The following is a 17,332-nucleotide window of genomic DNA, read 5'->3' on the forward strand; positions in this document are numbered from 1 at the left end:
GGCCGCGTAGGGCCTCACCTCAAGTTAACGCGGGCCGCGAGAGTGTTTAACCAGACTTTTCCTAAAACACAAGTTGATGCGGGCCGCGTACATGGTGGGTTAAGTCCATGCGGGCCGCGAGTACCTAGAATTGTGGCACAGCCCGGTGCGGCCACGTGTCCAAAGCGTGTCGAGCCTATACGATGACCGGACCAAGCTACACCGTTGACCGAGGTTGACGCGGGCCGCGTGAGCCCGGCCCAAACCCCACGCGGGCCGCGAAGATGTCCGATTACAGCCCTATATAAGAAGGCAACGGGCTTTCAGTTTCCGTCGCTCACAACTTTCTTTCTTTCTAAATTTCTGAAGTAGTATACACTATAGCCGGGCATTATACCCCCTAAAATAGCGAGGTTCTGCTACGATGTAAGTATTATAACCCCTGGAGACGTATTAGATACGCTGCCCGATTGATCTAGGGTTCCGTAACGGCTGTCGTGGTTCTGCCCGACGTAGTCGTTGGAATGCCGTCTCGGGGAGGGTATTACTAATGTTAAAATGGGTTATTATACTAACACACGTGCATTTGTGTAATTTATAGATTATCTCCAGGAAACCCTTACGAAAAACCTAAAACAGCAATGTGAGTTGATCCACTTTTTGTTAACTGTTTTTACAAAACCTTGCATACTTTTCTATGCTAATAACAGTTATTGAGTATTTGTAAGAATACAATTATCATGGGTATGTTGGGGTTTTGTATACAAAATTTGTTACAACCTGGTTATGGAGTAACATTACCACAAGTCGGGTGTCGACAGTACCACGGGTGATAATTGGTATAACTTGGAAACAAATGTAATTGCGGATGCGCCCTCAATATTGTTCACTGTGACTTTCTATTTAAACTTGATTAAACCGGGATTCACTCACCAGTATTTCCCACTGACAAAACCTTTTTAAAACGCGTTTCAGGTAACGAAATGTGAAAGCCAAATAGAAGCCAGCTGGACAGCACTGAAGGCTTGGAAAAGTGGCAATAAAGTTACCCAATAATAAAATGGATGTTTTTATTTAAATAAATAGGATGTATTCCTATGAAACGTGTGTATTGAAAACTTGGATTTTACCCATATGTTTAAGGTTATAAAAAAAAATGGTGCTTTACTCTGATTAAAATATTTCCTAACTACGGTCCTGATGAAAATTTCCGCTGCCAAATTAGATAAATAAACATGATACCACCGAAACTGGCTCACGGCCGCCCGTTCCCCGGTAATTGGGATCGGGGGCTGTGACAGAAACCGAGTGTTTTATTGGAATATGATTGGAGTGAAGTTGAAAAGATTATTGGAACAATAACTGAAAATATAGTAAGCAAATAATTTTTCGAATATAACATCAACATAATTGTAGAAACAGTGACTAAATAAAGAAACAGACTTTAAATTATTATTTCAAAAATTAAATAAATATTCGTTAGAATGTTTATATACAAAAATTACATTTTTCTGTAATTAGATTCAAAATATTAATATAATAATTTCCATATTGAAAGCATATTTTGTATTGAAATATATATCTAATTTGTATAATCAATTTTATACGATTTTTTTTTTAAAAATTTCCATATTTATTGTTTATGCTTAACATTTTATTACAATCTATTATCTATATTAATAAACTTCAAAAAGATATAATTTTTTTATTATAAGATTTGTAATTTTATTAGGATGGATCTTAATCGACGATGGTATTTGTTAATAAGGAATACCGTCACGACAATGAATGTTAAAATACGTAATTTAAAGTACACGTTCATTGGATATAATAAAATGTGAAACATAATAAAAACTCTTTTATTATTAAATTAACGAAATTATAAAATTTGGGATACTTGAAACAAATTAGATAGTTGGAGTAACAAAAGATGAAACAGTATCAAATAAATTCCTAATTTTTAATCGGAAGGCGAAACAATTGTCTCCAAAAATAATGCGCCTTTCGGTCCGTTGTAGCTGTCAACATGTTGGATGTAGTTAAAAGAATCATTGCAAAGTAGAACTTCAACAGTATCTCCACAAATACTGGTTATCAACCACTTGTTGTCTTGAATTACATTTGTCCTTTGCTGAGGGTCCAAATGTTGAACTATGCGAGCCTTATTGAAAGAAAAGACCTTGATCCAATCATCATGTTCAAATTTGAACAAATCTGCAATTAGTTCACCAGCATATTGAACGACAATGACATGGAGCTTGTTCGAAATTGTTAGAAAATGTACTTGGCAAGGATTGCCTTCAATACGCTCCGGAAAACGAAGTAAACTGAAAGATTCAGAGATAACATCGAAAGCAACTATGTTCCTTTCACCAGGTGGAATCCAGTAATTGGAAACAATGAAATATATTGTTTTCCCGGAATACACTCCAGAAGACCATGAATAAAAGTTTGAAGCAAATTGACTTCCGTTCAAGAAGTTTAATTTTCTCCATGAGTCATGACGTGGTGAATATACACGAGTAGTAACTACGTCCCAGTAACAATTAATATGAAGCACTTTTAGGTCGTTGTCCTCGTCTAAGTACATTCCACCCGTATCGTTATGTCGACCAAAATAACGAATAAAGTAGTCGTCCGATATTAACTTAAAACGTCGCGTCGTTGGGTTCCAAAGGACCAGGTCATTACTTTCATTGTGAATCCTTTTAATGGAAACTAAAATCAGACCATTAAACGAACATATAATGTGTGACAATCCGAACTTTCACGGTTAGTGCCTGTGGTTTTGTGATTCCGATTTCTCTCGTTATTGTCTTTCCTGTACTTGTTTTAATAATTTGTTCAACTGTGACCTTGATAAACGTGTTGGATATATCGTAATTGAGTAATCGTGTATGTGTGTGTAATGGGTTAGCTTGTGTTAGGATAACTACATGTTTAGTGTTGTTGGACTTATACAAATCCGATTGAAAGAAAAATCACTGGGTCGCCTCTTGTTTTGTAATCTCGGCCCAATCCTTGTTAGTAATCTTGGCCCAATCCTTGTTTGGTTAGTAAACACATTTGGCCCAACCCTTCCTCTCTATATGTTTAAGTATACGTATTATGTTACTGATTAGCACAAAAATTCAAAACAAAACCCTACATATTCCAAGTTCGTGTGCGGCAGTAGAACCCCCCATCATCATCGAGGCATCACCTCCTATGATCAAGTTCTTGGTTAGTGGGTTTATATTTATGATTTTTAATTGGTGGTTGTATTTATGTGTAATCATAATCTGGGCAGTAGACCCCCCATCATCATCGTATACATATTATGCTATTTATGTTAATTTTTAATTGGTGGTTGTCATGTGCTTACTGAAATAATCGAGACAATTAATATTGTTTTATTTAGTTTTGTAAAATGATGAAACTGTTTGTATGAGATCGATTATATTATGTTTTGATTTAGGGATATCATGCATATTAAATAATGAGTATGAATGATCGTGATGTTTGGCTTGGTAAAGTATGATGACATGAAAACTGTTTGATTGAGGTTGTGTTTGGTTTACTGTGATGATGATGATTTGGTAAGTTTAAATGATAACTAGAATCATATGAATCTAGGTACTGATGATTAGATGATAATGATATATGAACAATATAAATTTATGATTTAATGATAATTAAATGGTGATTGGTAGTTTAGTGATGATTAGGGTAGTGGAAGTTTAGAAGGGATATGATCATGGTTGTCTAGGTGGAACGGTTACAAGAAAATAAATTGGGAATAAGATTCTATAGAATCGGCAGTTACACATGTGGCTCGAAGGTGGGCTAGTCAACCACACAAGTGGGTCGCACACTTCCTGTTTGCATATTGGGCTGCATTGTATTATTGGGCCATGTAAAGGATAGGTTGCACACTATGAAAAATTATGCATCGTTGTAATTCAAAAACAATCACTTGACATATGGGCCGAACAACATAAGTAAATCACACACTCGATGTTCGGTCGAACAGTTTATGTGGGTCGCTCACTAGTTTAAAGTCGCACACCTGAGTGGGTTTTAATTGATTGTTGGGCCGCATACATGGATTCGTAGTGATGAAACTGTTAAAGGAGAACTATGAGATTTGGTTTAATGTGAACATGATGATAATCACACTATTTGATGCGAACCGGAAACGAAACCGTCCATGATCTTGTGTACATGAAATAAGTGAATTAGTTTCCAAAGTTGTGTAACAGAATTGTTTAATCATTGTAACTGATTCCACGGTTTCGGCTAAATGATACTAATCACACACTTTATGTCGCACATGTAGAATGTAGTCGCACACTTTGAAATGGGCTGTACGTTTCTCACTTGGGCTTTCTACACAGTTGGGTCTAGGCATTCTTTGGTCACGCACTGGCCCAAGGGTCACGAACAATAAATAGAATCGCATATAGTTCGAGTGATTTTTTTTATGAACTGTTAAATGATCTGAATGTAACTGTATAACTAGTGGGGCTGGATATGTATTTAATTGGCCATCCAACTTGCTTTTGCTGAAAATGAAAAGAAACAAAATGTGTGGAAAAGATTTATGGGCGGTCCATATGTATGATAAATGGGGGCCGCACACAATCAGTTCAATAATGGGTAGACTTTATTTAACATGGGTATTTGTACTGATAAGTAAATATCTGAAACTGTTATGTGAATGACTTGTGTGAATTACATACCAACTCTTATGAGATATCATGATGGTAAGGGGCCATTATGTTTCATGAACAATTATTATAATGTAAATGAAATTAAGTGTGTGTTATTTGTGTAATATGTATAAGGAATACTCGATTAAGTGTTTACGAAACTAATTGTTGTCGGTAACTACGATAGGGTTTGGTTGACCAACATGGAACAAGTAATGTAACTGTTAAATACCGAGCAAACCAAGGTGAGTTCACTGCACTTTTCTAAGCATGCGTCCCGGTGGTTTGGGACATCTGGTAAACGTTTCTGAAGGGAATACTGGGTAAACTGTTTAATTGGGATGTTGGTTATTGAACACAGTATAAATCATGTAAGACCCCGTACATCTACCGTGTTGCTGAAGAAGCAACGAGGTATTTAGTTGATAGCGCTATTAGGTTTGGCACCCTCACACCGGGCCGAAAGGACGGGCGTGAACTAATTACCTGGACTTCATGACCAATGCCTAGTTAGAGGCATTGGGGTTGGGCATTCACATCGTGTACATATAAGACCCCTTACATCTATTCAAGGTTGTTTGATACCTTGACATCATGACCAATGCCTAAATGGAGGCATTGGGGTTGGGCATTCACATCTAGTCGCCACATACGGTAATCGAGTAATAACAACATCAAAACAAAACATTGAACTGTTTTAAACACACAACTGGTAACTAAACGCGTTAACAAAACTTTGAACTCACCAGCGTCGTCTGACACACTTGTCTGCATGCTTGCAGGTTTATAGGGTTATATTTTGTGGAACTTGCTGTCTGGAAGGCTGGAGTGGTCATGGGTCGAGAAACAAAGAATCTCCATACAAGCTTAATGGTTTATGTACACATGGTTTATGAAATACTTAACAAATGAATTATGCTTCCGCTGTATACAATGAATGACATGTAACATTTGTAACACTTTATGTTAATGAATGAAAGTTTATTTAAATACATTTATGAGTTCAATGTGATTGGTGGCTTGGATCCTGGTACGTCACACGCCTCGCGGGGGTTTCCGCATGTGGTATTTTGGGGGTGTGACAGTTTGGTATCAGAGCCACTGGTTATAGTGAACTTGGTTTAAAAACGTTTTTATAAAACCAGACTATAACCGAATAAATCTGAAATCGACCATGACACTCAGCTCCAGATTGCAAGGTTCGTTTCTCGTTTACTATTGCATAGTATATATAGTGTACACCTATGTATAACATTGCACGTGAATGCACATGTGACACTGCAGTATGAGCCCTTATGTTACCAACCCCTGTTATGTGATCTGTTAGTGTGACACTACCCATTGCTTATTGTGATTCTTAACCCTGTAATACCTTTCGTTTGTTGTTTGGATGAGGGGAAACTTTTTGCGCGAGTTAAGAGGCACTGAGATAAGCATGCAAATTGCCTTATTATTATGGGTGCACACATAATAATAATGTGGGGTGCATGTGAGTCCCAGTCAGGCTTAACGAGTGTGAGAGGGCTTCCGCTCTGTTAATTGATGTTATGTTAGAACTCAGTAGTCTATAAGAGTCATAGCAGTGATTGTCTTTTACCCGAACATGATCTTTTCACCCTTTCTGAATCCTTACGAATCTCGATGCTATCGAGTATCACCTGATCACACATCTGAACGCCTAGCGAACTGTATAGAATGTTAGGTGCTAGTACGAACGTCCCTGAGTTGGATGGCTCAGCGTCAAATGATTGGACTATACTTTCCTCACCTATCTTTGTTTGTTGGAACTTACTTTATTGACGCCTTAGATCCCGAAGTGCGATCACTTCTGCAACACTCTCGCGACATACCGTGTATTACTCAGTCAACTTACAAGAATGATGGACAAGAGGGTAAACGTAGTACCTTACCGACTTCAGCATTTGAACGACCCTAGTTACCGGCAACGAACAACAGCGATTGGACTCCAATCGAATCCTTAACCCCCCCCCCAGCCAGCGACTCATGGGAGTCGACTCTTACGAACCAATCGGGACAAAAATCGATGACGATTGACTGTAGAGCGGACTGTGTAACCGCCCGCACCATGAGTAGTGCCTTAGGACGTGGCACGGAATGTGAAAAGATGGACTTTAAAGGTGAAAGGACGCAGGACACCATTACATGCAACAATATTAGAGGCAACAATCGCGGCAACATCAAGGTACTCGTGATCGTAGCTTACAGAATGGAAACGAAGGTGACCTCGACAAGGATTGACTGTGTTAAGTCAAGGTGACGACAACCAAGGGAACGACGGCAGTATTGGAAATTCTCGTGACGAAAACAACACTGGAAATGAAGCTCATGGAAGGACATTTAGTATTGGCATAGGCTATACCAGACGTAATAGCAACACGATAGCTTGGATGGGTAGTTATTCGCTTCGTCTATGTTCTGTTAACCCTGATGATTATTGAAACCGAACCTTTGTGGAGTCGGCTGATGCAAGTCAATTGAAGCCTTATATGTTCGCTGAGATGCAAACTCGACCTTGGGGGACAGGTGTTCGACATAGACCTTCCTTCCACTACCCTTGATGGTTGCAATATAGTAGTTAGTGTGGATTGGTTATCCAGAGATAACGCAGATACATCAGTGAGGAGAAGACCTTGTGTGGAGAACCGTTATTTGCTCTAAAGCGTCAGAGTGGTGCAAGGGTTAGCGCCATTTCAGCTATGAAGGCCAGAAGTGTCTACGGAGGGATTACTCCGCTATACTAGCAACCGTTACTGATGTTAAGGCTAAGGAAAGGAGGATCGAGGATCCACCAATTGTTCGTGATTCCTCTCAGTGTGCTACCCGGGGAGCTTTCAGACTTACTTCCACCACTGTTAGGCAGAATCTCAGTTTGATCTCATGACAGGGGTAGCCCTGGTTATTCATGCTATATACCGTCTTGCACCAGGAGGGTTGCAAGGACTATCTACAGGAACTGTTGGACAGGAGTTTTATTGGACATAGTTTTTGTCGCTTTGGGGAGCCCCAGCTATATTCGGGGAGATAAAACCTTTTTGTATGTGTACTGATTATCCAGAACTCAGCAGGGTGACAATCAAGAACTGTTTGCCTCGACCATGTATCGACGGAAGACCAAGAGGATAATGTTCCTACAACGACATATTAAACGCAGTGTGGCCTTTGCAACGTTGTATTCCATGACCTATGGGCTAATCATCACACCAGCAGCTTTATTGATCACATGAATCAACTATGCTTATTGATGACGTGTCGAATCATTTCCAGGAGAAAGGAACATCACGGACGACATCTATATCATATTTTAGAGCTCCTGAGGGAGGAGCCATTGCGTGTGAAGTCTTGTTAAATGTAACATCTAGATTCGAGAGATGCATTTTGATCATGTAACCAACGAAGTGGGAATGCATGTGGATCTTGCTAGGATCCATTTTGGTTAGAAGCTGATCAACACCAAAGATTCCTTCGGGGATACAACAATTTCTTGGTTTCGCTGAATACTATCGCAGATTCATCACTGGATTTTTGAAGATCACGCAGCTTGAAATTCTTTAGCACAGCAGGGTGTTGTGTTCGGGGAAGATAAAACAGGAGGACTTCTTTTTAGCTTTCGAATCCCAACTCTGCAATACACTGAGCATCGTCTTTACCCAAGGGTACAGGAGATCTAGTGGTATACCATGATGGTTCGAATCAGAGTCCCAGTTACACGCTGATGCAAAACGAGAACGTGATGCCTTACGTAGTGGATTTACAAGAAGAATTGCCCGAGTCATAACCGGTGGTGGAAGCCATGGTCTTGGACTTAAGCTGGAGGCATTACTTGGACGGTACCAAATACACTACTTAGCCCAATCACAAGGGCCTCCCGTGCACCTTTATTTTGAGATAGCTAATTATGTGATGGCATCGCTGGACGAAACTCCCAAGCGAATATGACTATGGAACCTAAACGTGTATGACTTTGCAACTCACCATCGACTCTAGCCTACACGATCAGATTTGCCATGTCCAAATCAAAGCACTGAAGGAAGAGAATTCCTAAGCTGGGTTCATGCGGGGCATGGAGGAGCAACTTTTGGCAAGGTGGATGATATTTGCTACCTCATGGAATGAATGTGGATCCCACTCTACGGCAACCGTACGGAACTTATACTGAGCAAAGCACACCGGCCTCGATGTTCTAGTAGTCTTGGTTTGATAGGAGATATTAGGATTTTAAGCCTTGTATTGATGACCGGGCAGGAAGGCCCCCATAGCACTGTATATGAATGATGTTTGACATGTGCGAAAGTCAAGGTTGAACACTAGAAACCTACCAGTTTGTGTCAGCAACCAGAAACACCCGTATAGAAACGAGAACAGACTACTGTGAATTTGTCATTGGTTTACTTAAAACTCAGAATGGAACTGATATCACCTGGGTGATCGTTGATTGTCTCACATAACCAGCACACTCTCTTGCAATCAAGAAAACTGACGAGTTTTCACAAGCTGTGGATGTCCTTCTGGGAGAGGCGGTTTTAGGCATGAGGTGCCAACTCCTGTTACTTCTGATTTTGGAGCTATACATGATTTATGATAGGCAATACACGATACCCTCGGCTCACGTCTAGACATGGGCATTTCTTATCACCGTAGGACAAACAGTCAGAGTAAACAAACCACCCTGACACTCGAGGACATGCTGTGAGCATGTGTATGGTTAACTTTAGTAGAACTGGAAGGACGCTTATCTTTGGGTGAGTTCTACTACAGCCGTTACCGTTTTAGTAAGCATACAACTCTGTTTGAGGCATTGCGTGGACGATAATGCCAACCTCCTTGTTAGACTGAGGTAGACGACAACCTACTCACAGGTCTAGGACTTGTAATTGAAACCCCTGGGAAGATTGATTAGATCGGATATCGTCTGGCGGCAACGCGTGACCGTCAGGAAAGCTGATAAGTTTAGGATACATTGGGAGTTCGCCGCAGGCAAACGTGTCTTAATTAGAAGTATCACCCTGGGAGGGTACGGTGCACCTTGGGAAGCGTGGCAAGATGAATTTATGCACACAATGGGGTTACGTACACAATGATGTTTATGTCTCGAATCTAGGGCAGTGTTTTCCCTATGAAACATTTGTGATACCTTTATTGGACAAGCTGCAGTTGTCAAGGTGTCCATCGAAAACAAAGATGAGGAAGTTGAGGTTCGTAAGCCTAGTCGTATGACAATCGTGAGAGTTTGTTGGAACTCAAGACGTGGACCGGAGTTCACATGGGAACGCAAAGAACAGACGAAGCTCTAGTGTCCTTAACAGTTCAAACGGTTGTATCAAACTCTGATATGATTGGCAAATTTCGGGACGAAATTCCCTTTCAAGTTGGGGATGATGTGGCACCTGGGGAAAACTTGCAACAATCTTGATTTATCACTTTACCCCTTTGTGTTTACTTGTCAAATTTCGGGACGAAATTTCTTTCAAGTTGGGGATGATGTGACAATCCGAACTTTCACGGTTAGTGCCTGTGGTTTTGTGATTCCGATTTCTCTCGTTATTGTCTTTCCTGTACTTGTTTTAATAATTTGTTCAACTGTGACCTTGATAAACGTGTTGGATATATCGTAATTGAGTAATCGTGTATGTGTGTGTAATGGGTTAGCTTGTGTTAGGATAACTACATGTTTAGTGTTGTTGGACTTATACAAATCCGATTGAAAGAAAAATCACTGGGTCGCCTCTTGTTTTGTAATCTCGGCCCAATCCTTGTTAGTAATCTTGGCCCAATCCTTGTTTGGTTAGTAAACACATTTGGCCCAACCCTTCCTCTCTATATGTTTAAGTATACGTATTATGTTACTGATTAGCACAAAAATTCAAAACAAAACCCTACATATTCCAAGTTCGTGTGCGGCAGTAGAACCCCCCATCATCATCGAGGCATCACCTCCTATGATCAAGTTCTTGGTTAGTGGGTTTATATTTATGATTTTTAATTGGTGGTTGTATTTATGTGTAATCATAATCTGGGCAGTAGACCCCCCATCATCATCGTATACATATTATGCTATTTATGTTAATTTTTAATTGGTGGTTGTCATGTGCTTACTGAAATAATCGAGACAATTAATATTGTTTTATTTAGTTTTGTAAAATGATGAAACTGTTTGTATGAGATCGATTATATTATGTTTTGATTTAGGGATATCATGCATATTAAATAATGAGTATGAATGATCGTGATGTTTGGCTTGGTAAAGTATGATGACATGAAAACTGTTTGATTGAGGTTGTGTTTGGTTTACTGTGATGATGATGATTTGGTAAGTTTAAATGATAACTAGAATCATATGAATCTAGGTACTGATGATTAGATGATAATGATATATGAACAATATAAATTTATGATTTAATGATAATTAAATGGTGATTGGTAGTTTAGTGATGATTAGGGTAGTGGAAGTTTAGAAGGGATATGATCATGGTTGTCTAGGTGGAACGGTTACAAGAAAATAAATTGGGAATAAGATTCTATAGAATCGGCAGTTACACATGTGGCTCGAAGGTGGGCTAGTCAACCACACAAGTGGGTCGCACACTTCCTGTTTGCATATTGGGCTGCATTGTATTATTGGGCCATGTAAAGGATAGGTTGCACACTATGAAAAATTATGCATCGTTGTAATTCAAAAACAATCACTTGACATATGGGCCGAACAACATAAGTAAATCACACACTCGATGTTCGGTCGAACAGTTTATGTGGGTCGCTCACTAGTTTAAAGTCGCACACCTGAGTGGGTTTTAATTGATTGTTGGGCCGCATACATGGATTCGTAGTGATGAAACTGTTAAAGGAGAACTATGAGATTTGGTTTAATGTGAACATGATGATAATCACACTATTTGATGCGAACCGGAAACGAAACCGTCCATGATCTTGTGTACATGAAATAAGTGAATTAGTTTCCAAAGTTGTGTAACAGAATTGTTTAATCATTGTAACTGATTCCACGGTTTCGGCTAAATGATACTAATCACACACTTTATGTCGCACATGTAGAATGTAGTCGCACACTTTGAAATGGGCTGTACGTTTCTCACTTGGGCTTTCTACACAGTTGGGTCTAGGCATTCTTTGGTCACGCACTGGCCCAAGGGTCACGAACAATAAATAGAATCGCATATAGTTCGAGTGATTTTTTTTATGAACTGTTAAATGATCTGAATGTAACTGTATAACTAGTGGGGCTGGATATGTATTTAATTGGCCATCCAACTTGCTTTTGCTGAAAATGAAAAGAAACAAAATGTGTGGAAAAGATTTATGGGCGGTCCATATGTATGATAAATGGGGGCCGCACACAATCAGTTCAATAATGGGTAGACTTTATTTAACATGGGTATTTGTACTGATAAGTAAATATCTGAAACTGTTATGTGAATGACTTGTGTGAATTACATACCAACTCTTATGAGATATCATGATGGTAAGGGGCCATTATGTTTCATGAACAATTATTATAATGTAAATGAAATTAAGTGTGTGTTATTTGTGTAATATGTATAAGGAATACTCGATTAAGTGTTTACGAAACTAATTGTTGTCGGTAACTACGATAGGGTTTGGTTGACCAACATGGAACAAGTAATGTAACTGTTAAATACCGAGCAAACCAAGGTGAGTTCACTGCACTTTTCTAAGCATGCGTCCCGGTGGTTTGGGACATCTGGTAAACGTTTCTGAAGGGAATACTGGGTAAACTGTTTAATTGGGATGTTGGTTATTGAACACAGTATAAATCATGTAAGACCCCGTACATCTACCGTGTTGCTGAAGAAGCAACGAGGTATTTAGTTGATAGCGCTATTAGGTTTGGCACCCTCACACCGGGCCGAAAGGACGGGCGTGAACTAATTACCTGGACTTCATGACCAATGCCTAGTTAGAGGCATTGGGGTTGGGCATTCACATCGTGTACATATAAGACCCCTTACATCTATTCAAGGTTGTTTGATACCTTGACATCATGACCAATGCCTAAATGGAGGCATTGGGGTTGGGCATTCACATCTAGTCGCCACATACGGTAATCGAGTAATAACAACATCAAAACAAAACATTGAACTGTTTTAAACACACAACTGGTAACTAAACGCGTTAACAAAACTTTGAACTCACCAGCGTCGTCTGACACACTTGTCTGCATGCTTGCAGGTTTATAGGGTTATATTTTGTGGAACTTGCTGTCTGGAAGGCTGGAGTGGTCATGGGTCGAGAAACAAAGAATCTCCATACAAGCTTAATGGTTTATGTACACATGGTTTATGAAATACTTAACAAATGAATTATGCTTCCGCTGTATACAATGAATGACATGTAACATTTGTAACACTTTATGTTAATGAATGAAAGTTTATTTAAATACATTTATGAGTTCAATGTGATTGGTGGCTTGGATCCTGGTACGTCACACGCCTCGCGGGGGTTTCCGCATGTGGTATTTTGGGGGTGTGACATAATGCTTAAAGAGGATGGATGAACTTCCAAAGGGAAATTTACGGTTTTGATAGTATCGTCGCCTAAGTCGCCAGACACTATGTCGTCAACGACTATGGAATTTTCTTTCAAGGAAAGCAGCTTATATTTTGTTGAATTTCCAACTCGCAGAGTATGGATGAAAACAAACTTTGGTGTCGATAATTCATAACACCAGTGTTTAGAAACACATTTGAAACGACAAACTGCTTTTGCGGGTAGTCTCGTTAAGATCTCTTCAAATATCATGTCATCCCCAATATGATCCATGAGAACCAATAATCTGAAAGAACAACTAAAAAAACGACTGTATAAAAAGTTATTGTATAAAAAATTGATAATTAACAATGGAAGATTAAACAATTATATTACAGTTCAAAGTAACTAACCGTGTGAGTGGAGGTGTTATGTATACGAATTTCTGAATGAGCAAGAAGTACACGAAATATGGGTATTTATAGGACTTTCATCATATAGTGGATATCAATTTTGGAAACCTTAATTTTTTAATATATGATTTCACCAAATAATGCAAAACTTATGGAAGATTTATTTAGATCATCTAGACTTATGATTAATTAGTGTTTCGAAATTTAAAAGAACATATATTTTAAACTATTTTTTGATTTTTTGTTATTTAATCAATTACATTAATCAAATAAGGGATAAATATTATTTCATCACTATTAAATTTCAAGTAACATGTTCTTTTAGAAACAAAGTTTAATATTTGTTACAATATGTGTATTATAAATTGTAAAAGATTATTCTTTAAAAAAAATAAAAAAAAGGCAGGGAAGGAAATAATCTTTTTTAATTTTGTAAAAGTATATTACAGTTCAAATACATTGAAAAGTTAATATCATAACTATCCAATGTAGATGTAGATTATAAATATGTCAATAATAACATCAAATAACATTTGCAGTTTATGATCTCATTGACTCTTTAAAAAAGTATATAAATATAAGTTTATACAATGCCATGTAACATAAAATAGAAACGGGTGACTTTTATTTTACAATCGGTTGGAATAGATGATCGAATATTAAGACCAATAAGATGTGATTTCGAAATTTCAGACAAAAAAATGATGTTAGTCTAATTCGTTGATCTCAAAATGTTTATTGTAAATTATATTAAATAGTTTTACAAAACTAATTGTGTAAAATTAAATGTTATGTAACAAAGTAAATTAATTATTCTCGTTATGTAAAATAATTTAATCCATAAAACTATACAATATACATGTAACAAAATAAAAAAGGTTTGAATTGATGCAATAAAGAATACGCAACTTAAAAAAAATTAAAGCAATCAAATCATCTTTTAATACCACGATAATAAACGAAATATCCATAAGAAACCAAACATCAAGTACTGAAATAAATGTTACGAAATAAATAAACCAAAATAAAACATCTCAAATTGTTCGAAAAAACTGAAATGACTGATAAAGGTTATTACTAATCTTCCAGCTTTGCTTTCAGCTTCAAACCTTCATTGTTCTCACAATCACCCTGACGCGGTTTAGTTGAAGACTGAGAAGAACAAAGATCCACATCATAAACCGCCTCCAAATTGCGCTTCAGCTCATTGTCCAGCATCTTTGAAGAACAACTAATATGAGCTCCAGATGGTGTAGTAAAGATGCTGTTGTTCAAATTGGACATTGGAGTGTCTTCATCAACAACACGGGAAACAGAATCCTGTACAACAAAATTAAAAAGGTAAAATATATAAATGGACATAAATGTTTAATACAAAAAAATAATACAGGTTTAATGAAATAAAAAAGTTGCTTAACAAACCTGGATGTTAACGTTAACAATTGGAGTTGGATCAGAAGCATGAGGACCTAAAGGTTCATCATCACTAGCCTGTATGCATTCATAAACAACAATACTTATTCATAAGTGGTACAAAAGATTTCTATAACAAAAAATTTAAGTTAACGTGTAGGGTACATATAGAACCTGGTAAACATCAAAATGAGCATCAAGATCTTTGATGATAGAAGGATTTTCGGTCAACTTCGAAACAGAGTAGCCATCTAATTTCTTATTTATATTAAACGAACCTATGGCTATCTTAAACGCAAACCTCCTGTTTATCAATGCCCTCAGCTCACTCGGAAAATTGCCTTCGCTTGCTAACTGTTACAAATGAGTTAATATATAAGTTAGATACGTAATGGAAAATAAGAAAATATATATACGTATAAAGAAATTAACATTTAGGAGTTTAACAACTTATATTTGGATACCATAACTTACCTCCATGTTATTATCCAAAAGTTGGTTTGCGTTAACATTTAGGAGTTTAACAACTTCACGTTCAAACAACGTCAAAGTAACAATCCCGGTACAATCCTGAACACGAATAAGCAGTTTTATCCTAAAAAATTAACAAAATAAGATGGTGTTAATAATCAGTATGTTTTATAATATAGCAACAACGGATTCAAGTAATTTCACCTGGGAACAGAGACAACTGTCCTTTTATTGCACCGATCAGTTTGGCATTCCAAGACAGTTACTTCATCATATCCTTCGCTACCATCTTCCTTGGCCTTGGAAATAGTGTTGGTAAAAACCTTTTTGTTGCAAGTTTTACATGCATTGTAAAACCATGAGTCTTCTGAAGCAAAGCTTTTAATTGTTCCAAGTATAATAACAAACTTTTCCTGCATACATATTTGTATTTAAGTGAATTACAGGAATTTTCTAAAACAAAGGGTATATCAATAAAATACTATTAAACGTAATATTACTTCTGATATTCCGGTTAATGCTCCAATTGTACTGAAGGAAATATCAGAAAGATACTCCTCAGCCATTGACTTCATAACAGGGGAACTCAAACCAGAGTAACCGGAAGACGTTGACGTATTCATCTGAGCAAGGAAACTGTACAGAAATAATGCCATTTTTTAGACTAATATGTACATAAAGTAGACTATAAAACAAAATCGTAATAAGATTACGTGCCTTCTTTTAAATTCCAAAATCTCGGGAATTTCAGTGTTTATGAACACTCGAGTTACAGTATACAAATTGGATACGAACAAATTTCCTGTACAGTTATATGAAAGTATAAAAAAACATATAGTTCAACAATTTAATATGAAGTTTTTTTAAAATTGACAATGAATATAAAAAAAATACCTCCCCAAAAACGGTACTTGCCAAACTGAACAACCACAACAACATTTTTTTCATCCTTATGTTCTCTTTGAAACTCAATAATCTGATCGGCATAAACCCCCCACAGAGTAACGTAAATCTGCTGGTGTCTACAACAAACAGTTTATAGAGTTTGGTTAGAAGGTGTAAACAAAAAAATATTTAATAAAGCGAATTAAATTTATGTATGTAGTAGACGGTACTGCAAATCCTCCAGAATAAAGGTAGCCTTCTTCTCATCTTTCCCGTTATTATTTTCAGTCTTCTCCTCTGACGGAAGACACTTCACCACAAAACCGATAACGTCTACATAATGTACAAACAGAACTATAATTAAAAAACGTCAAATCTAAAAAAGATTTAATATTAATTATGCAATAAAACATTTTGTTAAAACGTACCAATAGGGCTTTTGAATGACTTGCCGTCATTATCAGGGTCTTCAACAACTGACTCAAATGGAGAAAAATCAAATCCCCATTCAGCACCAACAGGTTCGGCAGATTGCTCGACAATGGTGTTCTCATTTAGATTTATCTTGAACGAACTATGAACGTATTTGGTTTTCTCCAAGAGAAGGATTACGAATAGTTAAACACTGATTTTCTTTCAGCAAATGCTCGTAAGCAGTAGTGTTTTTTTGTAAAACAAAAGCCTGCATTTTGGTGCCCTACACCAAGACATTGTATAAATAAAAATTCATAAAACATAATAACATGTTAGAATCATAATAAAATATGATGTGATTCAGACAATAAGAAAACCTCCTGATCCATGAATATCATGTCGTAGCAATAAACCTTCCTAGGATTGTTGAAAGAAGGTCTTGTCCATAGCCGAACAATACGGATTCTTATAGTGTAATCATCAACATTAAGATCAACATTATTTAGAAGCGTTATAGCTGCCTGTTCCATTTCTGAAATCAAAAAA

At 37.3% G+C, this 17,332-nt stretch overlaps 1 non-coding gene across 1 annotated transcript; it reads right to left on the minus strand.

The window, feature by feature from the left end:
* Positions 1 to 16,473: 16,473 nt before the first annotated feature.
* Positions 16,474 to 16,941, minus strand: LOC110898166. Its single transcript, XR_004877202.1, has 3 exons — positions 16,801 to 16,941; positions 16,603 to 16,705; positions 16,474 to 16,509 (listed from the first exon to the last, which is right to left on the minus strand). It is a non-coding gene; the product is annotated as an uncharacterized LOC110898166 (transcript).
* Positions 16,942 to 17,332: the final 391 nt, after the last annotated feature.

Source organism: Helianthus annuus, chromosome 13, assembly GCF_002127325.2.
Source record: "Helianthus annuus cultivar XRQ/B chromosome 13, HanXRQr2.0-SUNRISE, whole genome shotgun sequence".
Classification (NCBI taxonomy): Eukaryota; Viridiplantae; Streptophyta; class Magnoliopsida; order Asterales; family Asteraceae; genus Helianthus; species Helianthus annuus.